Below are 26257 nucleotides of genomic sequence, written 5' to 3' on the forward strand. Positions count from 1 at the left end.
TTCTTTATTTCCTATCTTTCAACCAGGTACTTATCCATGAGAGGACCTTCCCTCTTAACTCATGCATAGTTTGCTTAACTCATGCATAGTTTGATGAGGGACTATAGTGGTTATGCACTTTTCATGCTGCATGGGTGATGTCATATTCAACAGTGTACTACACTGCCCCAGCAGGAAGGGGGAGAAAGCAGACAAAAAAAAGTATAATCTGGTGTAAAACTGGACAAGTGGCCTCACTCCGTCCAAACACCCTCAGTGAGGCCCTTCACCCCAAATCCTTGGCGAGTTTTTCCAGTTTCCACTTTTCACCCTCATCCATCTTTATCCAACACTGAGAGTCTCCAAAGGAAGAACTGACTCAGCTTGAGTATCGGATCCCAGGCAGAGTTTGAAATGTGATATGTATGAGAGAGAGACAATGTGTGTGTGTGGTTGTGTATTTGCTATTCCCCATGGCTGTAACCACTAGACCCGTCTCCACTCCCAGTGCTCTGGGCAGAAATTTGGAGTCCTGTTGATTGTTTCCTTTCAGCTCCAGGGCCCTCTGATGAATCTGGCGAATGGCACCATCCCAATGAACAAGTTCATCCTGCTCAGTTTCCACGCCCTAGGCCAGCAGAGCCGTGCTCTCCTCTGTGCTCTTCTCTCCTCCACCTACGCTGGAACACTGGCAGGCAACCTGTGCATTGTATGGGCTATCCTGCAGGACCCTGCCTCCAGCGCCTGTCCATATTCATCCTGTTGGGGAAATTCTCCTGGCTGAAGATCTGCTATGTCATGGGGAGTAGATGGCCAGTCCTCTGTGGAGAAAGAGGTGGTTAGGGACTATTGAGAAAAGCTGGACATGCACAAATCCATGGGGCTGGACGAGTTGCATCTGAGAGTGCTAAAGGAATTGGAGGCTGTGATTGCAGAGCCATTGGCCATTATCTTTGAAAACTCGTGGCGAACGGGGGAAGTCCCAGATGATTGGAAAAAGGCTAATGTAGTGCCAATCTTTAAAAAAGGGAAAAAGGAGGATCCTGGGAACTACAGGCCAGTCAGCCTCACCTCAGTCCCCGGAAAAATCATGGAGCAGGTCCTCAAGGAATCAATCCTGAAGCACTTACATGAGAGGAAAGTGATCAGGAACAGTCAGCATGGATTCACCAAGGGAAGGTCATGCCTGACTAATCTAATCGCCTTCTATGATGAGATTACTGGTTCTGTGGATGAAGGGAAAGCAGTGGATGTATTGTTTCTTGACTTTAGCAAAGCTTTTGACACGGTCTCCCACAGTATTCTTGTCAGCAAGTTAAAGAAGTACGGGCTGGATGAATGCACTATAAGGTGGGTAGAAAGTTGGCTAGATTATCGGGCTCAATGGGTAGTGATCAATGGCTCCATGTCTAGGTGGCAGCCGGTGTCAAGTGGAGTGCCCCCAGGGGCCGGTTTTGTTCAATATCTTCATAAATGATCTGGAGGATGGTGTGGATTGCACTCTCAGCAAATTTGCGGATGATACTAAACTGGGAGGAGTGGTTGATATGCTGGAGGGCAGGGATAGGATACAGAGGGACCTAGACAAATTGGAGGATTGGGCCAAAAGAAATCTGATGAGGTTCAATAAGGATAAGTGCAGGGTCCTGCACTTAGGACGGAAGAACCCAATGCACAGCTACAGACTAGGGACCGAATGGCTAGGAAGCAGTTCTGCGGAAAAGGACCTAGGGGTGACAGTGGATGAGAAGCTGGATATGAGTCAGCAGTGTGCCCTTGTTGCCAAGAAGGCCAATGGCATTTTGGGATGTATAAGTAGGGGCATAGCGAGCAGATCGAGGGACGTGATCGTTCCCCTCTATTCGACATTGGTGAGGCCTCATCTGGAGTACTGTGTCCAGTTTTGGGCCCTGCACTACAAGAAGGATGTGGATAAATTGGAGAGGGTCCAGCGAAGGGCAACAAAAATGATTAGGGGTCTGGAACACATGACTTATGAGGAGAGGCTGAGGGAACTGGGATTGTTTAGTCTGCAGAAGAGAAGAATGAGGGGGGATTTGATAGCTGCCTTCAACTACCTGAGAGGTGGTTCCAGAGAGGATGGTTCTAGACTATTCTCAGTGGTAGAAGAGGACAGGACAAGGAATAATGGTCTCAAGTTGCAGTGGGGGAGGTTTAGGTTGGATATTAGGAAAAACTTCTTCACTAGGAGGGTGGTGAAACACTGGAATGCATTACCTAGGGAGGTGGTGGCATCTCCTTCCTTAGAAGTTTTTAAGGTCAGGCTTGACAAAGCCCTGGCTGGGATGATTTAGTTGGGGATTGGTCCTGCTTTGAGCAGGGGGTTGGACTAGATGACCTCCTGAGGTCCCTTCCAACCCTGATATTCTATGATTCTATGATTCATAACCACAATGCCACGGATGCTCTCTGACCTGGTGTACTGCAGCATCCCTATCTCCTTCCGTGCCTGCTTCATGCAGGGCCACTGAGTGCTTCTTCCTTTCCACAGTGCCACTAAGTGCTTTTTCCTCTCGGACATGGCCTTGGATAGGTTCCTAGCCTTCTACTGCCCCTTGTGCTGCCCTGTATTCATGTCCCACCAGCTCTGCTGGGCCCTGATGGCCTCCTGATGGCTCTCCAGCTTTCTGTGGTTCATGATGCACATACTCCTCATTTCCCAGCTCTCCTTCTGTGGCCCTGTGGTGGTGTATGCACATCCTGTCCCACTTCAGAGTGGATTGTGGGTGCCCTGACACCATGGTTACAGTCTGCCAGACTGTCTTGGACCTCAGAAAAGTGTGGCCTAATGGCAGAATCAAAGCAGCAGCCCTTGAATTATGGGTTGCGTTGCCTAATGGCGCGAGACAATATGGCTGCCTACCAGCCTAGGGTGGTGTGGCCTAGTGGCTAGAGTCAATATAGCCATCCTCGAATGCAGGGCAGCATGTCCTAATGGTCAAATCTGGGGGCTGTCACCAAAAGGGGGGGGGCGGCAGGGGTAGGGGGACCTGAGTCCATCCAACTCCACCGGGTTCTGACCCAGGGCCCTAGGAGTGGCAGAGTGGTCTGCCACTGGGTCAGCAAAGAATCCAACTGCAACATGCTGACTTTACACGGGTAGGAGACACCACATACCCTATCTCCCTGGGTCACTTCCTACTGGGCTTCCTGAAGCTTCAGCACATATGACATTGGGGTGTCTGGGCTCCTTGGCATAGATACTCCCTGGACTCTGACTCTAACTGGTCAGCTATAGACAATAGGTCTACCTGGCCCCATTGCTGGCTGCTTCTTGCACGACAGCTTTCTGGACTGAACAGGCCTGAGCACCCTCATCATCTTCACCACCATTCTCTTCATCCTGGCTTCCTATGGGCTAGTTAACAGGGCAGTGCTGAGGCTGCCCTCAGGGACTGAGCAGCACAAGGACTTGCAGCTGGTGATCATGGTCCTATTCTACGGCTCTGTCTAGTCAAACTGGCAGCCTCGGGGAGCAGCAGGAAGGTGGTGACTCTCTTCTACACAGTGGGAACCCTGCTGATCTACAGCCTGCTCAACCTGCTGATCTACAACCTGAGAAACAAGGAAATGAAGGAAGCTCTGAGGAGGATGCAGCTGGGGGAGCGGTAGGGGGTTCTGCTCTGGCCCCAGTCTGTAAAGACCGGCCTGTCAGGCATTGGTCAATGGAGTATGAGGACTTCCCCTTCCGGGGGGTGCTTGGTCCAGTCCTGCAGGGGGAACACACATAGAATTTTACGTGACCTGCAAGGGTCACTTGTAACATAAAAAATGGCTGTTTGATGATACACCCAGATCACAAGGGGAAATGGGGAGGGTGTGGGGGTATATGTATCCTTGCTCTAGGAAATGAGCCCTGCTGAGTGTGTGTGTGCAGGGGGTAGGAAAGCGAACCAAGTGCATGTGCAGGGAGGCTGGCTCGTATCTCTGCCCTTTTTGTACAGCTGTATTTTACAATTGTTACATGGATAAATGAGTTATCACACTTAGATTCAGAGAGTAAAGTTCTGCTCTTCTTTTCTCTGCTGTCAATCAGGAGCAACCCTGATGATGTCAAGAAACTGACACATATGCAGGGGGGACCAAAATCATGGCAACATTATATTTGTATGTTACAGACCACACTCCTTTCCCACAGCCAGGGATAGAACCCAGGAGCACTGACTACCTCCTCCCCTCACTGCTCTTATCCACTAGGCCCAAGCACCCTCTAAGAGCTGGAAAAGGAACCCCAGGAGTCCTGGCTCCCAGACCAGTCCTCTGACCACTAGAGCTCACACCCACTGCCTGCGCTGTGTTGACTCGTGGCATTAACGGAGGCTGTCCAGGAGGGGCGTCCCTCTGGTATCTTTCATGGGAATTAGAGCCCCTTAATAAATCACACAGACCAGACTGCAAATCATAGACTATCAGGGTTGGAAGGGACCTCAGGAGGTCATCTAGTCCAATCCCCTGCTCAAAGCAGGACCGATCCCCAACTAAATCATCCCAGCCAGGGCTTTGTCAAGCCTGACCTTAGAAACCTAAAAGGAAGGATATTCCACCACCTCCCTAGGTAACCCATTCCAGTGCTTCATCACCCTCCTAGTGAAATAGCTTTTCCTAATATCCAACCTAGACCTCCCCCACTGCAACTTGAGACCATTACTCCTTGTTCTGTCATCTGCTACCACTGAGAACAGCCTAACTCCATCCTCTTTGGAACCCCCTTTCAGGTGGTTGAAAGCAGCTATCAAATCCCCCCTCATTCTTCTCTTCCGTAGACTAAACTATCCCAGTTCCCTCAGCCTCTCCTCATAAGTCATGTGTTCTAGTCCCCTCATCATTTTTGTTGTCCTCCGCTGGACTCTTTCCAATTTTTCCACATCCTTCCTGTAGTGTGGGGCCCAAAACTGGACACAGTACTCCAGATGAGGCCTCACCAATGTCGAATAGAGGTATAGATACAACCCAGGTGCACTGACTACCCCCTCTCCACATTGCTCTTAGCCACTAGACCCAACTGCCCTCTGAGAGCTGGAAAAAGAACCCAGGAATCCTGGTTCCCAGACCAGCCCTCTGACCACTAGAGCTCATACCCTCTGCCTGTGCTGTGTCGACTCATGGCATTAATGGAGGCTGTCCAGGAGGGGTGTCCCTCTGGTATCTTTCATGGGAATTAGAGCCACTTAATAAATCACACAGACCAGACTGCAATTAGCTTGTGTTGATGTCTGAACATTTCTTGCTCTGGGTATTGATGACTTGGGCCGCTGGCGAAGCCAATTAAAGAGCTAAGCTGAGTTTGCCGCTGGTTCCTGCTTGAAAAGTTGGAACCAGGCAATTCAAAGCAAAAGTTATCTCATCTCCTCATAGAGCTCAGCACAGATCCCAGTGCTAGAGAGGGGTGGGGCTGAGAGTCAGGACTGAGGGGCACGGGCAGAGAGGGGAACTGGGCCTCCAGGATCTGTTCAGATCTTGGTGTCTAGCAATGAGCAGAGCTATTGAATATCAGGTTCAAATGGGCCCCTGCTCTGCTGGGAACCAACCCACACATTCTATATGGGACTCACTGCACAGAGTAGGCAGTGATACAGCAGGGAAGAGGTGAGGGTGGAGGGGCCTTGATGGGCTTGCTAGGGGTCTCCTAGTCCCAGTGAGATTTCTTCCCTCCTGGGATCAGCCCTTTCGGTTAGTATATTGGGGCAGAACCTGGGTCTCACTGAGTGCAAGGGGAGGTGGGACCATCTTTAGCAGAGAGCATGGGAAACGGGGACTCTCTGTCCCTCTCAATAGTGGGGATCGCCCCATTCTAAGGTACCCTGCACCCCGGCCACACCAGTCCCTCTCTGTAGGGGAAACAGCCCCATTCTGAGCTCCTCATATATGCCCCCCCACCCCAGGTACCCAAGTCCCTTTCCACAGGGGGGATCACGATGTTCTGAGCTCCCCCATCTACACCCCTCAGCATAGCCACACAAGCCACACCCTTCATCCCCACTCCAACCAGCCCCCACATACTGACCCCTCACCTCCACTCAGTACAGCCCCACCAGCCAGGGCCCTGTTGCCCACTCCATCCAGCACCCACAGCCAGGCACCTCACCCCCAATCTGTCCTGTTCCCCCAGTCAGGCCCCTTTCCCCCAATCCATACAGCCCCACCCCACGTCCCTCACCTGCAATCTGTCAAGTCTCCCGAGCCAGAACTCTGACTCCCAATTTGCCCCCCCTCCACCGCAAGCCAGGCCCCTTACCTCCCATCTGACCAGCAGCCCTCCTCCGCAGCAAGGCCCCTGAACCCCACTCTCTCCATCCCAGACAGCTAGGCCCCTCATCACCCCCAATCTGTCCGCCCCACCATTGCATGTCATCAAGCACCCCCACCCCACCCCACTGCCAGGCCCCTGACTCCCACTCCATCCAGCTCCCCGCCATCCAAGCCCTTCAGCCCCACTCCTTCAAGCCCCCCTGCCAGATGATCCCTCAGCTGCATTTCATCAAGCCCTCCCCTCCCCGACAGCTAGTCACCTCACGCCCACTCCATCCATCACCCCGCTTCATCCAGCCCCGCCAGCAAGGCCCCTGAACCCCATTCTAGCCAGCCACCTCATCTAGGCCCCACACCTCCATTTGATCCAACCCCCCCAATCTCCAGCCAGGCTCCTGTCCCCTGCTCCATCCAGCCTCCAAAACCAGGCCCCTCATGCCCACTGCTTCCAGCCCCAAAGCCCTTGAACCCCACTCTATCCACCCTCACAAACACATCCCCCTCCGCCACTTTACCCAGGCCCCCCGTCCAGGCCCCTCACCCCCACTCTGTCCTTCCCCACCCAGCAATGCCCCTGAACCCTACTCTGTCCAGCCCCCACAAAAAGACCCCCACCCTAACTCTGCCCAGCCCCCACATTCAAGGCCCTCCCCCCACTCCAATCAACCCCTCCCCCACAGACATGCTCCTCACCCGCACTGTATCCAGTCCCCATAGCCAGGCCCTTCACCCACTCCAGGTATCACCCCCACTCTGTCCAACTCCTGTCCAGCTAGGCCCCTCACCTCCAGGACCCCCTCTCCATAGCAAGGCCCCTGAAGCCCAATCTGTCCAGGCCCCATAACCAGGCACTTCACCCCCACTCCATCCAATGCCCCCCAGACATACACCCCACAACCAGACTCCTTACCCCAACCCGTCGAGCCCCTCCAGTCACCCCCTCACTCCCACTGCAGCCAGCCTTGCCATCCAAGCCCCTTACCCCCCATTGTTAGGGGGCTTATTCCTTCACCCAGTTACTTCCCTGGTCCTTCTCTCATGAACAGAGAGCAACAATACCCGAAGTCCAAAGGTGCAAACAATTTGATGTTTATTGGGGTGAACTTCCAGCAAGCATGATTCCAGTTTCCTTCCTTACTGTCCCCCTTCCCAGCTCTGACACCACAGAGCCTTACACCTGTGTCCCTGTTCCCATTCCTGCTCTTAGCCAAACATCAATCATGATTCTATGATTCTATGATTCTAGTCAAACATTGGGAGTCAAACATTTGGAAGATTGGGCCAAAAGGAATCTGATGAGGTTCAATAAGGATAAGTGCAGGGTCCTGCACTTAGGACGGAAGAACCCAATGCACAGCTACAGACTAGGGACCGAATGGCTAGGCAGCAGTTCTGCAGAAAAGGACCTAGGGGTGACAGTGGACGAGAAGCTGGATATGAGTCAGCAGTGTGCCCTTGTTGCCAAGAAGGCCAATGGCATTTTGGGATGTATAAGTAGGGGCATAGCGAGCAGATCGAGGGACGTGATCGTTCCCCTCTATTCGACATTGGTGAGGCCTCATCTGGAGTACTGTGTCCAGTTTTGGGCCCCACACTTCAAGAAGGATGTGGATAAATTGGAGAGAGTCCAGCGAAGGGCAACAAAAATGATTAGGGGACTGGAACACATGACTTATGAGGAGAGGCTGAGGGAGCTGGGATTGTTTAGCCTGCAGAAGAGAAGAATGAGGGGGGATTTGATAGCTGCTTTCAACTACCTGAAAGGGGGTTCCAAAGAGGATGGCTCTAGACTGTTCTCAATGGTAGCAGATGACAGAACGAGGAGTAATGGTCTCAAGTTGCAGTGGGGGAGGTTTAGATTGGATATTAGGAAAAACTTTTTCACTAAGAGGGTGGTGAAACACTGGAATGCGTTACCTAGGGAGGTGGTAGAATCTCCTTCCTTGGAGGTTTTTAAGGTCAGGCTTGACAAAGCCCTGGCTGGGATGATTTAACTGGGAATTGGTCCTGCTTTGAGCAGGGGGTTGGACTAGATGACCTTCTGGGGTCCCTTCCAACCCTGATATTCTATGATTCTATGATTCTATGATTCCAATTTCCTTACCTCCATTCCCTGTTCCTATTTCCCCCTTCACCCAAACATGATTCCAGTTTCCCCACCCCCATTCCCTGTTCCCATTGCCCCCCCAGCCATCCACTCACCCACCCTGATTGACTGTAGACTGTATAGTAAAACTTGAGTTCTGCTTAGCTATACCTTAACCAATCATTTTCCTGAAATTTAACTAACCAATCCTAACATATTGTAACATGATTATGTAACCAATTATATCCCACCACCTTAATTAGTTTACACCCAGCAAATTAATTATACAGCAGACAGGAACAATCACAGAACCAGACAGAGATTATACAGACAAACAATAGCAAAGTGGGAACTATAATGACAAAACAATACAGAAGTGAGGATTTCACATCCCAGCTGTTGATAAGTGAGTTCTTGCCAGACAGGATGCTATCAAACTAAGTTTCCTTTTACATCTTCTAGGCACTTCCCTTTCTCTGGAGATGATAGGCATTATCAGGACAGGATTGTATTCCTAACAGCCCAATAGCACCTGATTTCAATATGACGGGTTTGGAACGTGAGGATGTTACCGGTCGTTTCCCAGCATATGGCTGCCTCTGTTGCTTAGCCAAAGGCCTTAGCCTAAAAACAGGGCCTCAGACTGTCACAGTAAGAGAAGGACCTTACACCGGCAGACAGTGATTTTGATTCTTTCTTTTATACCTCTAGAACTAGCCAAGTGATAAGAATACACCTAAATTCTTAAAGTACAGGCCTTTACCGACAGGCCTGAATATCTATATCCTAACACCCACTACAGTCAATACCCCTCAGCCAGGCCCCTCACAGCCACTCCACCCCCACCCCCAGGAAAGCCCCTGAACCCCACTCTTTCCAGCCCCAAAACCAAGCCCCTCACCCCCACTCTATGCAGCCTCCCCAGCCAGGCCCCCTCATCCCTCTTTGTCTAGCTCCCTTTGTTGGGGACACTGGGGCATGGCCACTAGGTAACTCGAGGGGATGGAAGACCACGAGTGTCGATGAAGCCCCCTTGCACTAGGCCCAGGTGTCCTTGGCCCCCCCTCCTGCCTGGAGGCACTCGCAGCAGCTCTGCATACTAGGCCCAAGTGTCCTTGGCCCCCCCGCCTGGAGGGACACACAGCAGTTATGCTGAGAATCTGCAACAATATGTTGCAGAGTCAGACTGCCTGAAATTAAGCAAGGCCACACAGGGCAGATATGGAAGAACAATGCTGAATAAAGTAGCTTTATGTATAGTTTAACAAATGATACAGAGAATCAGGGAACTAGCTGGGAACTGGATTGGCTGGCTATATGGATACTTGGGGCAGCTTGCTATTGGATAAGTATGCTGGGAAAAAGGATGTATAAAAGCCTGTGTAACTTCCTGCTCTGTGTGCAGGATTTGAGATTTTATTCTCCCTGTACCTTTTTGCAGCTGCAAATAAACTTTTCTGCTTCTCCACCCCGTTGTGATTATTGGGTGTAGCACACCGGGTAACGAACCACTCAAGCTGTTGTTCAGCCTCTCGGCACTGGGTGCCGGCAACACCTTCATCAGGCTTTTCACACCCATTCTCTCCAGCCCGTTGGCAGGCCCCTCATGCCCACCCCATCAAGTCCCCCACCCAGCCCCCTCATCCCAACTCTGCCCAGCCCCCACATCCAGGCCCCTCCCCCACTCCAATCAAGCCCCCCAGTCATGCCCTCACCTGCAAGACATCCATTCTCCATCTCCAGGCCCCCTCACCTCCCACTCCATCCAGGCACCCAGCCAGGCCCATCACCCCCACTCTATCCAACCCCCGTCCAGCAATGCCACTCACCTCCAGCATCCCCTCTCCGCAGGAAGGCTCCTGAACCCCAATCTGTGCAGCCTCCACAACCAGGCCCCTTACCTCCCACTCCACCCCCCCCCCGGAAGGCCCCTGAACCCCACTATTTCCAGCCCCACAACTAGGCTCCTCACATCCCACTCCATCCAGTTTCCCCAGCCAGGCCCTCACCCCCACTTTGTCTAGCTCCCACAACCAGGATTTTCACACTCAATCTGTCCAGGCGCCCAGCCAGGCCCCCCAGCTGCACACCATCAAGCCCACACCGCCAGCTAGGTCCCTCAACTCCACTCTCTCCAGCTCCCCAGCCACACTCCTCGCTGATACTCGGCCCAACCCCCCATTTTCCGCCCCCCCCCCACCAGGCTGCTCTCCACATTCCAGCCAGCCCCCAGAAGATTACCCTGTTTATTTTGGTGAAAACTGGAAAAACCTGATTTTAAGTGGCAAGTTTTCCAGTTTTCACTCTCATCTATTAGATTCTGACCAGAGTGGGGATTTGGGGCTGACCAGAGTGAGGACAGGGCCCAGCCTGGGGAACAGCTTGGCCTAGAGAAGCAGGGAAGTGTGCAACCTTCTAGTTAATGATTAATGAGGTGCCAGCTAAGTATAGGACCCACACTATGGGAAGCTCGGAGTTTTGCTTTTCCCTTGGCTTGGCAAAAGAGAAACACATCATCTCCCCGCATTGCAAGGTCTACACTTGCCCTGTGTTTATAAAGCATCTTCGCCCTTCCACTCCATGTACATAGCACAGGTGAGATGTCGCCAGCTCTGGGATGGGGCAGCTGGGTGACAGCCGCAGAGTGACACTACATGGAGATGGCGCACCTGCAGCTGAGATGTAGCCAGCTCTGGTGTGACGTAGCTCGGTAACAGCGACGCAGCAACACTGCATGGAGATGGCTCGCCTGGTGCTGAGATGCAGCCAGCTCTGGGGAAGGATGGCAGGGGAACAGCCACAAAAGGATGCCGCAAGGAAGTGGCTCGCCTGGCACTGCGGTGTAGTGTCTGTGTCTGCTGCTGTCTGCTGGAGGGAATGAACCCTGCTCAGTGGGTGCAGAGAGCGGGAGAACCCAGCACCTGGTAGAAGATGGAGCACTGCCTTAGTACTGCCAGCCCGGGCTTCAATTTGTCATGTGTCCGAGGGGCTGGTGCTGGAGCTTTCAATGTGGCCTCATCCTGACACCCCCAAGGCCTCTTTGTGCGCGTTGGGAGCTGTGTGTGTGGAGGTCTCTGTGTGTGTGTGTATTTGGGGAGGGCTGGGGGGTGGGGCTGTGTGTGAGGAAGGGCAAGTGTGGGGGGGAGGCTGTGTGTATGTGGGAGGGGAAATCGGTGTGGGATGTTTGTATTAGTGCTGTATGGAAGGCTTGGCGGGGCTCTCCCTGACACTCATACAGGGATCAAATCCAAACCTGGCCGCTCCTACCCACCCCAGAGACCAAGTCCCAGGGACCCAGTGGGTCAGAGAGCAGATATCAGCCCCCTCTTGCCCAGCTCCCTTCACAGCAGAGGCGGAGAGAGAAGGCTGAGATCTCACAGCCAGGTGGGTTTTCACACACAGCTTCCTTCTTGCTCCCATTCTTCCTTGGCTGCTGCACTGTTCTGCCGCCCACACCACCCTGCTCCAACACTAACCCAGCCATGCACAAGTGCAGGCTGGAAATTAGCAGGAGGTTTCTAACCATCAGAGGGGGGATGTTCTGCAACAGCCTCCCAGTAGGAGTTGTGGAGTTGAGCAAATTAGTTTTAAGGGTGAGCTGGACAAATATATGGGTGTGATTGTATGATGGGGCTGCTCGTGATGGTGGGGTCAGGGCAGGGCTCAGCAGCCCAGGGGCTCACTTCCAGTAAATGTTCTATGTCCCTGAACCTCATGCTTCAGGGTTCAACTGGCCATTGGCAGGGGCCAGAAAGGGATTTCCACCATCTGTTCTGAGAGGTTTTTGTTTGTTTGGTTTTTAAATCTGCTTCTTCTGAAGCACCAGGCTATGTCCATGGCTGGAGATGGGATGTTGTGGGCTGGGCCAGGGCTCTGAGGTGGAGTTTGGGGTGTGAGATGTATGAAAGAGACTGACTGTGGCTGTGTGCGCGAGTCCCTACTGCGGTAACTACTAGACCCCTCTCCAGTCCCAGATCTCTGAGCAGCCCCTTAGAATCCTGTTGATTGTTTCCTTTCAGCTCCAGGGCCCCCGGATGAATCCAGTCAATTGCATCATCCCGGTGACCAAGCTCATCTTGCTGGGTTTCCCCTCCCTGGACCGGCTAAGCCGCAATCTCATCTGTGCCCTTTTTTCCTCCACCTATATTGGGATGCTGGCAGGCAACCTGTGCATTGTGTGGGCCGTTCTGCGGGACCCCCGCCTCCAACGCCTGCCCATGTACATCCTGCTGGGGAACTTCTCCTGGCTGGAGATCTGCTACGTCACGACCACCATGCCCTGGATGCTCTCTGACTTGATGAACCCCGGGGTCCCCATCTCCTCCCATGCCTGCTTTGTGCAGTTCTATATCTTCTTTTGCATGGGGACGACCGAGTGCTGCTTCCTCGCAGCCATGGCTTTGGACAGGTACCTGGCCATCTGCCACCCCCTGCGCTACCCCGTCCTCATGTCCCCCCACAGATGCTGGGTGCTGGCGGCCTCCTGCTTGGTCACCGGCTTCTTGTGGTTCGTGGTGCCTGTCATCCTCATCTCCCAGCTCTCCTTCTGCATCCTCACCCTGGATCATTTCGTCTGTGATCCAGGCCCACTGCTGGCTTCCTCCTGCTCCCCAGCTCCCAAGGCTGAACTGGCCACCTACATCCTGAGTTCCCTCATCATCTTTGGTGCTGCCTTCTTCACTCTGACCTCCTATGGGCTAATCGTCAGGGCAGTGCTCAGGCTGCCCGCGGGGCCGGGAGGCACAAGGCCTTCTCCACCTGCTCCTCACACCTGGCCATCGTGGGCCTCTTCTGGGGCTCTGGCATGGTCACCTACATCAGCCCGTCAGCTGCAGGGGGCAGCGGGAAGATGTCGACCCTCTTTTATGCACTGGCAACCCCCCTGCTTAACCCACTGATCTACAGCCTGAGGAACAAGGAGATGAAAGATGCTCTAAGGAGGACCCTGCTGGGGAAGCTGTAGGAGGTTCTGCTCTGGCCCCAGCCTCCAGGGACTGGCCGGTCAGGGGTGTGTGCAATGGGATATGAGTTCTTTTCCTTCTAGGGGTTGCTCACTCCAATCCTGGAGAGTGAACACACACAGCATTTTGCATGATCTGTAGGAGTCACTCCCAGTATAAAAAATGCCTGTTTGATGATACAACCAGAATGCAAAGGGAGCTGGGTGGTGGGATTTGTGTGTGTGTGTGGGGGGAAGGTGGGCGTATGTGCCCTGCTGTGTGTGTGTGTGTGTATAGAGGCTGGCTCACATCTCTGCCCTTTTTGTGCGGCTGTATTTCAAGATTCTTACCTGGATAGATGTATGTTCACACTTAAAGCCAGAGAGAAAAATTCTGCTCTCATTTTGTTTGCTGTCAATTAGGAGCAACCCCTGTGATGTCAAGAGACTGACAGGTGAGACGCAAATCACGGCAGCTGTATATTGTTTTTTTATGGACCTCATTCCCCTTTCACAGCCTTGGATAGTACCCAGGAGTCCCAGACACCCCCTATCTCCTGATCCAACCCACTCAATCCCATTTGCCTCCCACAGCCAGGGATAGAACCCAGGAGTACCAGCACCCCAGATCTAACCCACTAGACTCCACTCCCCTCCCATAGAAAGGGAACAGAAAGAAGAAGACACTCTCTAACAATGAGAGGAATTGGATTCTGGAATACCCTCCAAACAGGAGTTACGGGAGTAATCAACTTCATTCATTTTGAGGATGAGCTGGACAAATCTATGCGTGGGATTTTTTGATTGAATCTCTTGTGATTGGGAGGAGGGGGTAGCAGGGCTTGGCAACCCATAAGGTCCCTTTTGGTTCATGTCTGATGATCCTAAAAGCTCATAGAATCATAGAAGATTAGGGTTGGAAGAGACCTCAGGAGGTCATCTAGTCCAACCTCCTGCTCAAAGCAGGACCAACACCAACTAAATCATCCCAGTCAGGGCTTTGTCAAGCTAGGCCTTAAAAACCTCAAAGGATGGAGATTTCACCACCTCCCTAGGTAACCCATTCCAGTGCTTCACCACCCTCCTAGTGAAATAGTGTTTCCCAATATCCAGCCTAGACCTCCCCCCTTCAACTTGAGCCCATTGTTCCTTGTTCTGTCATCTGCCACCAGTGAGAACAGCCTGGCTCCATCCTCTTTGGAACCCCTCTTCAGGTAGTTGAAGGCTCCTACCAAATCCCCCCTCACTCTTCTCTTCTGCAGACTAAATAAGCCCAGTTCCCTCAACCTCTCCTCATAAGTCATGTGCCCCAGCCCCTTAATCATTTTTGTTGCCCTCCAGCTTCATGCTTCAGGGTTACAGCTAGTCACCTGCAGGGGTCGGGAAGGGATTCCCCCCACCAAAAAAAAATTTCTATTGACATTTTCTTCCTCCAAAGCATCAGGGATGGCCACGGCTGGAGATGGGACATCAGACAGAGTAGGCCAGGGCTAGAGATGAGACATTGGATGGGGTAGGCCAGGGCTTGGAGGCAGTATTCTCTGTCTCGAGTGCTTGGCTGGCTGGTTCTCGCTCACATGCTTAGGGTCTAACTGGTCGCCATATGTGTGGTGGGAAGGAATTCCCCTTTGGTCAGACTGGCAGTGACCTTGGGTTTTTCCATCTTCCTCTGCAGCTTGTGGGTGCAGGTCAGTTGCCATGGGGGGGAGGGATAGCTCAGTGGTTTGAGCATTGGCCTGCTAAATCCAGGGTTTGAGTTCAATCCTTGAGGGGGCCATTTAGGGATCTGGGGCAAAAATTGGGGATTGGTCCTGCTTTGAGCAGGGGGTTGGACTAGATGACCTCCTGAGGTCCCTTCCAACCTTGATATTCTATGATTCTATGACTATCTGGGTGTATCTCCTTTAATCATTTCCCTGCCATTGCGGGGGCCTTAAGGAATGGTGCATATCAGTCCCTACTTTTCTTTGCCTGTGGCACATCACAATTTAGCCTTCCAAGCACTGTCCTACTTTGGTCTATTTTCAGCTGCTGGGTGGTGTCAGTGGCCTGTGATCTACAGGTCAGACGAGATGATCTGGTGATCCTCTCTGGCCTTAAACTCTAACCCAGGAGTCCAGACTCCCACATCCTGCTCTAAGCCACTGGATCCCACTTTCCCACTTCTCTCCCAGAGCAATATATAGATCCCAGGAGTGCTGACAACCCATCCCTCCCCACTCTAAGCTACTGGACCCCACTGCCCTCTGAGATCTGGTAACAGAACCCCGGAGTCCTGGTTTCCAGTCCAGCCTTCTGACCACTGACCTCACACCCTCTGCCTGTGCTGTGTCAACTCTTGGCATTAACAGAGGCTGTCCTTCTCTGAGAGTTGTCTAACTTTCATGGGAGTTAGAGCCACTTAATAAATCATACAGTCCAGACTGCAAATCCCCTGGCGGAATTAGCTTGTTTTGATGTCTGAATATTTCTCGCTCTGGATATTGATGATTTGGGTTGCTGGCAAAGCCAATTAAAGAGTTTGATACTGCTTCCTGCTTGAAAAGTTGGAGCCAGGCAATTCAAAGCAAAAGTTATCTCATCTCGTCAGAGAGCTCAGCACAGATCCCAGTGCTAAGAGAGGGGTGGGAGCTGTGGGTCAGGATTTTTGACAGGCCGTGTGTGCAAAAAATTTCTTCTGTGCAAATTTTTGAAGCAGAGTTCAAATTTGTGCGCCATGTGGCAAATGCGCCCAAGCGAGTAAAATGCTTATACATTTAAAAAGTTTTAATTTGCAATTTGTAATAATAATAGTTTTACACCATGTTATTTTATAAATGTCATTTTTAAATACTTAGAAAAAGGAAATTTAACCATTCTTCATGAAGCACAAGTTAGTTTTAAGCATTACGCTTTATGATCTTTTTTATAGACAATCACGAGCTGTCAAGGTTCCTCCCCCACTCTGAACTCTAGGGTACAGATGTGGGGACCTGCATGAAAAAACCTCCTAAGCTTATCTTTACCAGCTTAGGTCAAAACTTCCCCAAGGTACAAAATATTACACCCGTTGTCCTTGGACTGGCCGCTACCACCACCAAACTAATACTGGTTACTGGGGAAGAGCTGTTTGGACGCGTCCTTCCCCCCAAAATACTTCCCAAAACCTTGCACCCCACTTCCTGGACAAGGTTTGGTAAAAAGCCTCACCAATTTGCCTAGGTGACTACAGACCCAGACCCTTGGATCTTAAGAACAATGAACAATCCTCCCAACACTTGCACCCCCCCTTTCCTGGGAAATGTTGGATAAAAAGCCTCACCAATTTGCATAGGTGACCACAGACCCAAACCCTTGGATCTGAGAACAATGAAAAAGCATTAAGTTTTTTACAAGAGGACTTTTAATAAAAAATAGAAGTAAATAGAAATAAAGAAATCCCCCCTGTAAAATCAGGATGGTAGATATCTTACAGGGTAATTAGATTCAAAAACATAGAGAACCCCTCTAGGCAAAACCTTAAGTTACAAAAAAGATACACAGACAGAAATAGTTATTCTATTCAGCACAATTCTTTTCTCAGCCATTTAAAGAAATCATAATCTAACACATACCTAGCTAGATTACTTACTAAAAGTTCTAAGACTCCATTCCTGGTCTATCCCCGGCCAAGAGGACTACAGACAGACACAGACCCTTTGTTTCTCTCCCTCCTCCCAGCTTTTGAAAGTATCTTGTCTCCTCATTGGTCATTTTGGTCAGGTGCCAGCGAGGTTACCTTTAGCTTCTTAACCCTTTACAGGTGAGAGGAGCTTTCCCCTGGCCAGGAGGGATTTCAAAGGGGTTTACCCTTCACTTTATATTTATGACACGAGCATATATCAAGCACATATTAATCATGATCATTATCAGTCCATAGGCTTCTGCTCATTGGTGTCCACTTTCACCTTTCATTCTATACACATGTCCAAAAAGATTTTGATAAACATATAATAAAGACAATTTAATAAGTATGCCATTATGTCAATTTATATGGGTTTTCAGATAGAGACATCATAAGTAAAAAAAGAAAAACAAGAGTTTGTGTTTTAAATTTAAAATTTTCCTAAAAAATATCAATAAATAATTATCAGCCAAGAATAAGATATGCAATTACAAATGCATTTTAATTTCCTTATTGGTTGAAATGTCCAAGACTGCTAAACTAACCTTACTGTTTTTCCCTGCAATCTTTTTTCATTTGCCCATTCAATATAAACTCTGTCCAGATCTATCAGTCCTCCATCCAGCTGTTGACTGTTAATACACATCAGCATGTCCAAATGATCTACTTGTAAACGATTCCATAGTTTGTTTTTTAGAGTGGTCATTAAGCTATAGCCACGCTCACAGTCTGCACTTGATGCTAGGAATGTTCCTCCAATATCCATCAACTTTGCAAGATCCTGAAACTATTCGTTCTGGTGAGTAAACATCACCATATCTGGGAAATTTAAAACCAATTGGCTTTTGATTCTTTTGGCTACTGCAAACTTGAAGTCATTGTACTGACTGACTATAACAATCTCTTCAACAACAAAGTCTTTGTATTTTGAATATAGGGATTTGACAGATGACTCTGTTGTATGGAAATCCAACTTCCATACATCGTTCCACATTCTTCCGGTTGAAAATTCTCAAGAAGCTCTGGCATCTGAATAATATGCACAAACCACTCCTTTGTCCTCATCATATGTGAATATTTCACAAAGTTTAAGAAGCATTACACTATGTGACTTCGGTATAACCGTCTCTATAGTTTCATCCAGCCATCCAGATTTAAATGAAGTTGTTGTTCTCTTACATGTTAGACCTCTAGACAGTGACATTTTGGAATTGATTTTTACCAGATTGGTTTATTTAAAATTAAAACTTTTATTATATGACTATCATTTCAATGCGCTTAAGAGCATGACTCAGCAAAAGGGCAAACGGGAGATCATTCAGATCAGGATACCAGAAGTTTGTGCATAGCTCCGATCATGTCCATGCATCTGTGGCAAAAAAATCAGGAAAGTGGAGATGTGTGGGTCCCGACCGTCCCAACGTGATCAACATTACATGTTCGAAATGTTGGCGGGGAGGGGTACGATTCATTGCCCTCCTTTCCCTTCCCCCCCTTGCCAGCTAGTAGAATCTGGCTGTGTTGATAGATGGCAGGAAAGCAATGTCAAAAGTCGCCTGTAAATGGTATTTTGGCCTGGCTCCCATTTCTGTGCTCGGTGTTTCGCTGTTTGCGCGGGGTTTAGGATCTGTGTGCGCGTGCGCACACACGCTCAGCTTAGAGGGAATGGTGATCAGGACTGAGGGGCACAGGCAGAGAGGGGAGCTGAGTCTTCAGGATCTGTTCAGCTCTTGGTCTCTGGCAATGAGCAGAGCTACTGAGGCTCAGATTCACATGGATCCCTGCTCGGCTGGGAACCAACCCACTCATAACACATAGGACCCACTGCACAGAGCAGGCAGGTGTCACTACTGCCCTGCAGTGATAGGGAAGAGGTGCAGATGGAGGGGGCTTTGATGGGCTTGGTAAGGGTCTCCTAGTCCTACTGAGATTTATTCCCACCCAGGATCAGCCTGTGGAGTTGGTTTATTGGAGTCCAGGGGGCAGAGCCTGGGTCTAGCTGAGTCCAAGGGGAGGTGGGACCATCTTAAGCAGAAAGAGCATGGGAAAAGGGGCATCTCTGTTCCTCTCCATAGTGGGGATCGCTCCATTCTAAGGTACCACGTCTATGCCTTGCACCCCAGCCACAACAGTCCCTCTCTCTAGGGTGAACAGCCCTGTTCTGACCTCCCCATATATGCCCTCCACCCCAGGTGGCTCTCCACAGGGGGAATTGCCACGTTCTGAGTTCCCCCAGCTATATCCCCCAGCACGGCTACACAAACCACAGCCTTCACCTCCACTCCACCCATTACCCCCAAGCCACAACTCACACTGCACTCATCTCACCCCCCCCCCAGCCATATCCCTGTCCCCCACTCCAGCCAGCCATCCCCCGTCCCCCACTCCAGCCAGCCCCCCACTCCCCACTCCATACAGCCCTCCCCTCAGCCACCCATTACCCCCCAACTCAATCCATCACCCCAGAGCCACACCTCTCACCACACTCCAGCCCCTACCCCCCCCCCCCCAGCCAGGCCCCTCAGCCCCAGTTCATCCAGCCCCACCCACCAAGGCCCCTGAACCCCACTCTGTCCAGCCAACACAACCAGACTCCTCACCCCCACCCCAGCCAGGCCCCTCACCTCCACTCTTTCCAGAACCTCCCTCCACTGCAAGGCCCCTGAACTTCACTTTGCCCAGCCCCCACAACAAGCCATCCCACCTCTACACCATTCACCCCCAGAGTCAGGTCCCTCACCTCTACTCCCTCCATCCCCACAGCCTGGCTCATCATCCCAGCTCATCATCCCAACGTCATCCAGCCCCCAAGCCTGGACTGTTACCCCCACTCCATTCAGCTCCCCCCACCCCCACCAGGCCCCTCTCCACCACTCCAGCTACCCCTAGGAGATTACCCTGTTTATTTTTTTGCAAAAACTGGAAAAGCCTGATTTTAAGGGGCAAGTTTTTCCAGTTTTCACCCTCATCCATTGGGCTCTGGCCAGAGCGGGGGCTAGAGGCCAGCCATAGTAGGGACAGGGCCCAGCTGGGTGAACAGTTTAGCCTAGGGAAGCAGGGATGTGTGAGACCTTCTAGTTAATTAATAAGAATGTTTAATAAGGTGCTGGCTGAGTATAGGGCCCACTCAATGGGGATCCCATAATGGGTTATGCTTTTGCCTTGGTTTGACAAAGGAGAAACACATCACCCCCCCCACAGCACGAGATCTGCACTTGGCCTGTATTCATAAAACATCTTTGCCATTTGACTCAATGTACACAGCACAGGTGAGATGCAGCCAGCTCTGGGGTGGGCAGCTGGGTGACAGCCGCAGAGTGACATGGCATGAAGATGTTTTGCCTGATGCTGAGATGCAGCCAGCTCTGGGGCAAGGTAGCTTGGTAACAGCCACGCAGCGACACTGCATGGAGATGTTTTGCCTGGTGCTGAGATGCAGCCAGCTCTGGGGAAGGATGGCAGGGGAGCAGCCATAAAAGGGCGCCGCAAGCGGATGGCCTGCTTGGTGCTGAAGGGCAGGGTATGTCCCTGATGCTGTCGGAGGGAGGGAATGAACCCTGATCTGTGTGTGGAGACAGTGAGAGAACCCAGCACCTGGGAGAAGACAGAGCACAGCCTTAGTAATGCCAGCCCCGGCCGGGATTCAACATGTAACCGAGGGGCTGGTGCTGGGTCTTTCAATGTGGCCTCATCCTGACACCCCCAAGGCCTGTTTGTGGGGACTGGGAGCTGTGTGTATGTGTGTGAAGAAATCTGTGGGGTGTGTGTGTCTGTGTGTCTGTGTGTGAAGCTGGGTGGGCTCTCCCTGGCACTCCCCTGGGGGTCCACAGATCTTTCAGGGATCAAATCCAGATCTGGCTGCTCCTAAACACTCCAGAGACCAAGTCCCAGGGACCCAGAAGTTGAGAGAGCAGATATCACACCGCTCTCACCCTGCATCCTTCAAAAAAGAGGCAGGGAGAGAGGAGGATGAGTTATCACTGACAGGTGGGTTTTCACCAGGGATCCTAGTTTTCCTTGATAAAAACCCCAAATTCTGTGATAAAAAAACATAAAAATCTGTGCTTTTCCATGATTAAAATGGAACACTTAATTTTAGTTTCCCTATCCCCAGTAAAATGTAACCATGCTTATCCAATCTAATAGGGACCGGAGCCAGATTGGATCATCAAAAACTGCAATCATCCATAGAGCTTCATCCCTGGTTCAGTTAATACACAGAGCTGGATAATGGAGACTCTGGTAAAGAGGATACTAAGAACATAAGAACAATCAGACTGGGTCAGACCAAAGGTCCATCTAGCCCAGGATCTTGTCTTCTGACAGTGGCCAATGCAAGATATTTCAGAGGGAATGAAAAGAACAGGTAATCATCAAGTGTCACCCATTCCCAGCTTCTGGCAAACAGAGGCTAAAGACACCATCACTGCCCATCCTGGCTAATAGCCATTGATGGGCCTATTTTCCATGAATTTATCTATTTCTTTTTTGAACCCTGTTATAGTCTTGACCTTCTCAACATTCTCTGGCAAAGAGTTCCACACGTTGACTATGCGTTGTGTGAAGAAATATTTCTGTTTGTTTGTTTTAAATCTCCTGCCTCTTAATTTCATTTGGTGACTCCGTAGTCCTTGTGTTATGAGAAGGAGTAAATACCACTTCCTTATTTACTTTCTGCACATCAGTCATGATTTTATAGACCTCTATCATGTCCCCCCTTAATCGTCTCTTTTCCAAACTGAAAAGTCCCAATCTTATTAATTTCTCCTCATATGAAAGCTGTTCCATTCCCCCTAATTATTTTTGTTGCCCTTTTCTGTACCTTTTCCAATTCCAATATATTTTTTTTGAGATGAGGCGACTACATCTGCACACAGTATTCAAGATGTGGGCACATCACGGATGTATATAGAGGCAAGATGATATTTTCTGTCTTATTACCTATCAATTTCTTAATGATTCCCAACTTTCTGTTACCTTTTTCGACTGCTGCTGCACATTGAATGGATGTTTTCAGAGAATTATCAACAATGACCCCAAGATCTCTTTCTTGAGTGGTAACAGCTAATCTAGACCCCATCATTTTATATGTAGAGTTGGGATTATGTTTTCCACTGTGCATTACTTTGCATTTATCAACATTGAATGTCATCTGCTGTATATGTTTTTATTTTTTTTACAAAATATAAAAACTAAAAATTCTCTGCAAAAATGCAAATTTTGTGTTTTTCCTATTTTTTCTGTGGAAGACAGATTTCTAGGATCCCTGATTTTCACCTACAGCTTCATTCTTGCTTTGATTCTTCTGTGGCTGCTGCATTGTTCCGCCACCCACCCTTCTCTGCTCCAAGCACTAAGCACTCCATGCACAAATTCAGGCTGCAAATTAACAGGAGATTTTGAACCATCAGAGGGGGGATGTTCTGCAGCAGCCTCCCACTAAGAGTGGGGGAGCAACTTATTTTTTAGAGAGAGTTAGAGAAATCATAGAATATCAGGGTTGGAAGGGACCTCAGGAGGTCATCTAGTCCGACACCCTGCTCAAAGCAGGACCTATCCCCAATTTTTGCCCCAGATCCCTAAATGGCCCCCTCAAGGATTGAACTCATAACCCTGGGTTTAGCAGGCCAATGTTCAAACCACTGAGCTATCCCTCTCCTCCCCCCCAATGTTTGAGTGTGATTGTACGATGGGGCTGCTTGTGATGGTGGGGGGGCAGGTCTCAGCAGCCCCGGGTCTCACTTCCAGTTAATGTTCTATGTTCCTAAAGCTCATGCTTCAGGGTTTCAGCCGGCCATCGGCAGGGGGCAGGAAGGAATTTCCACACCTCCACCCCATGTATTCAGAGAGGGTTTTTTTTTCCCTTTTTAGTTTTTAAGCTGCTTCTTCTGAAGCACCATGTGATGCCCACAGCTGGAGATGGGACACGAGGTGAGGTGGGGAGGTGGGGTGAGCCAGGGCTCTGAGGTGGCACTGAGCATTCCTTGTCTCAGGTGCTTGGCTGGCTGGTCCTTGCTCAGATGCCCAGTGTCACACTGATATGTGGCCTGGGGAACCACATCTAGGAACCACAACACAACATTATTAACTTACCATTTTAATAAATTCAGGACATAGTATAAAATGCACTTATTAATTTAAGATTTTGATCAAATTTAGGCAAAAATAATACATAATTCCTAATTTAGTATGTTAAAATTTGAAAAATAAGAATTTATTATTATTTTAATCATAACAGGAATTCATATCCTATGTAAATATTAATTTAACATGTGAAGTGAATCTAGAAATCAATGCAGTATGGATTTAATACTAATGAGTAACTCTAATATTAATGAGAAAGTATTTCCACTGAATGTAGGAATGAAAACAATATTGAATTCTTAATTTATTATTTTAATCACACAAGTAATGAATATAATATATAGTTATTCATTTATTGTTTAAACTGAAGATAGAAATGGTTAGCATATATAGTTACTAATTTATTTTAATTAAATATAGGAATTGATATCTTAGGTAGTGATTTATTTTAATAAAATTATAATATAGTTATTAATTGTATGTTTTAATCAAATCTAGGATTTTTACATTCTGAGTCTCAGAATTAATATGAATTGCAACTCAATCAATCTACCACATTAATCTAATGTGGAAAACATAATGTGTAAATTGTCTGCAGCAGGGACCTTGTTTTACTTCTGTGTTTGTGCAGCAATTAGCAGAATGAAATTGTAGCCTGTGACTGGGACTCCTAGGGGTTACTTAGAATCATAGAATCATAGAATCATAGAATATCAGGGTTGGAAGGGACCCCAGAAGGTCATCTAGTCCAACCCCCTGCTCGAAGCAGGACCAATTCCCAGTTAAATCATCCCAGCCAGGGCTTTGTCAAGCCTGACCTTAAAAACCTCTAAGGAAGGAGATTCTACCATTCTACCATTCTACTTCAATATAAATAAACAATAAAATAATAAATAGTGTAATTATCAACCAACTCGATACATTAAAACACATGTACTGATTGTTTGTAGAGTTTAATCATATCACTATATTAATATAGATTTTACTATATTAGATCTAGATTTTCCTTCTGCAGAGCCTTCATGGCCAGTCCATGACTGATGTTGTCCTTGGATCCAAACAAAGGGTAAGAGATTTTTAAAAGTCCTCTTGATTCAGTTGTGTGTCACTCATTAATTAGATATGGGGAAAGGTTTGGGGTAAAATTTTCCTAGGTGCTTAAGTCTAATCCCATTTCCAAAAGGGATTTGAGGTCAAAATGTGAAAGGGATTTAAGTGCCTAAAGATGCAGCCCAAGCCCAAGAAATTTCAATTTAGCATCAAAGTGCAGGGAGGAGGGAATGTTAAATCAGCTCCCTGTGCTTCTCTGAGCATCATCTACTGTATTGACCTGCACAGATGGGGTTTGTGATCCTAGGCTGGTCCAGAGAAGCTGATCCAGCTATGGAATGAGGAGCAAGAGTTCATTGGCCAAGAAGAACAGCTGGCTGAATGTCTCATAGAAGGAGCTTTATCCAACCAAAAAGGTTTCAAAAGGCAGAATAAACCCAGTTTAAGCATCAGATCCCAGGTAGTTTGGAATGTGATATGTATGAGAGAGAGAGATTGACTGTGACTTTGTGTGTTTGTGTGTGTGGGTGTGTCTGCTATTCCCTACTACAACTTCTATCCCAAATCTCTGGATAGAACCTTGCTACCCTGTTGATTATTTCCTTTCAGCTCTTGGACCCCTGAAGAATCCAGCCAATGGCACCATCCTGGAGACCAAGTTCACATTGGTGGGTTTCCCCTCACTGAGTCAGCAGAGCCGCACTCTCCTCTGTGCCCTTCTCTCCTTGGCCTATGCCGAGACGGTGGTAGGGAACCTGTGCATTGTGTGGCAGTGCTGCGAGACCCCCACCTCCAATGCTTTCCCATGTACATCCTGCTGGGGAACTTCTCCTGGCTGGTGATCTGCTACGCCACATCCACGGATGCTTTCTGACCTGCTGTCCCTTGGCGTCCCCATCTCCTTCCACGGCTGCTTCCTGCAGTTCTACTTCTTCTTCTCTCTGGAAAGCACCGAGTGCTTCTTACTTTTGGTCATGGCCTTAGATAGGTACCTGGCCATCTGCCACCCCTTGCGCTACCGCGTCCTCATGTCCCACCAGCTCTGCTGGGCCATGGTGGCCTCCTGCTGACTCTCTGGTTTCCTGTGGTTCATAGTGCCCATCGTCCTCATCTCCCGGCTCTCCTTCTGTGGACCCGACACCCTGGATCATTTTCTCTGTGACCCAGGCCCATTGCTGGCTGCCTCCTGCACCCCAGCTCCCTGGACTGAACAGATCTGCTCCACCCTGAGATCCGTCATGATCTTCATTCTGGCCTCCTACGGGCTTGTCATCAGGGCTGTGCTGAGGCTGCCCACAGGGGCCAGGTGGCACAAGGCCTTCTCCACCTGCATCTCACACCTGGCCATGGTAGGACTGTTTTATGACTCCATCATGGTCACCTACGTCAACCCATCAGCTTCCGAGAGCAGCAGGAAGATTGTGACACTTTTCTACACAGTGGGGACCCCGCTGCTCAACCCGCTGATCTACAACCTGAGAAACAAGGAAGTGAAGGAGGCTCTGAGGAGGACCCTGCTGGAGGAGCAGTACAGGGATCTGCTCTGGCCCCAGACTGCAGGGACTGGCTAGTCAGAGGGTAGGCACTGGGATATGAGGCCCTTCCTCTCCAGGGGGTGCTGGCTTTAATCCTGCAGGGGAAACACACAGCATTTTACATGATCTGTAGGGGTCACTTGTAATATTAAAAATGACTGTTGATACAGACAGAACACAATGGGAGCAGAGGGAGGTGTGGTGGTGTATGTGTCCTTGCTGGAGGAAATAAGCCCAGCTCAGTGTGTGTGTGTAGGGGATAGGAGAACAAACCAAGTGTGTGTGCAGGGAGGCTGGCTCCCATCTCTGCCCTTTTTGTGCAGGCGTATTTTTGTGAAGCGAGATAAATGTGTTATCGCACTTAAATCACAGAGGGCAACATTCTGCTCTCCTTTTTTCTGCTGGCAATCAGGAGCAACCCTAGTGATGTCCAGAGACTGGCATCTGTGTAGCTCTTGCCAAAATGATGGGGACATTATATTTGTATGTTATGGACCACACTTCTCTCCCACAGCCAGGGTTAGAACCCAGGTGTCCCAGTACCCCTCCCCCCCAATCAAACCCCATAGTCCCCACTCTCTTCCCATGGCCAGAGACAGAAATGAGAAGGTCTCTAACCATCAGATGTGTAAGGTCCTGGAGCAACCTCACAAAGGGAGTGATGGGGGTTA

The 26257-nt window shown here is 49.6% G+C and overlaps 3 pseudogenes; all 3 read left to right on the plus strand.

Annotated features, from left to right (window-relative positions):
- Positions 1-547: 547 nt before the first annotated feature.
- On the plus strand, positions 548-3612 carry LOC140897187 (olfactory receptor 11G2-like; annotated as a pseudogene).
- Positions 3613-12369: 8757 nt separating this feature from the next.
- LOC140897269 (olfactory receptor 11G2-like) lies at positions 12370-13298 on the plus strand (annotated as a pseudogene).
- A 7052-nt stretch (positions 13299-20350) lies between these two features.
- Positions 20351-25622, plus strand: LOC140897188 (olfactory receptor 11H6-like; annotated as a pseudogene).
- The last annotated feature ends 635 nt before the right edge of the window (positions 25623-26257 follow it).

This window comes from Lepidochelys kempii, chromosome 13, assembly GCF_965140285.1.
Source record: "Lepidochelys kempii isolate rLepKem1 chromosome 13, rLepKem1.hap1, whole genome shotgun sequence".
Classification (NCBI taxonomy): Eukaryota; Metazoa; Chordata; order Testudines; family Cheloniidae; genus Lepidochelys; species Lepidochelys kempii.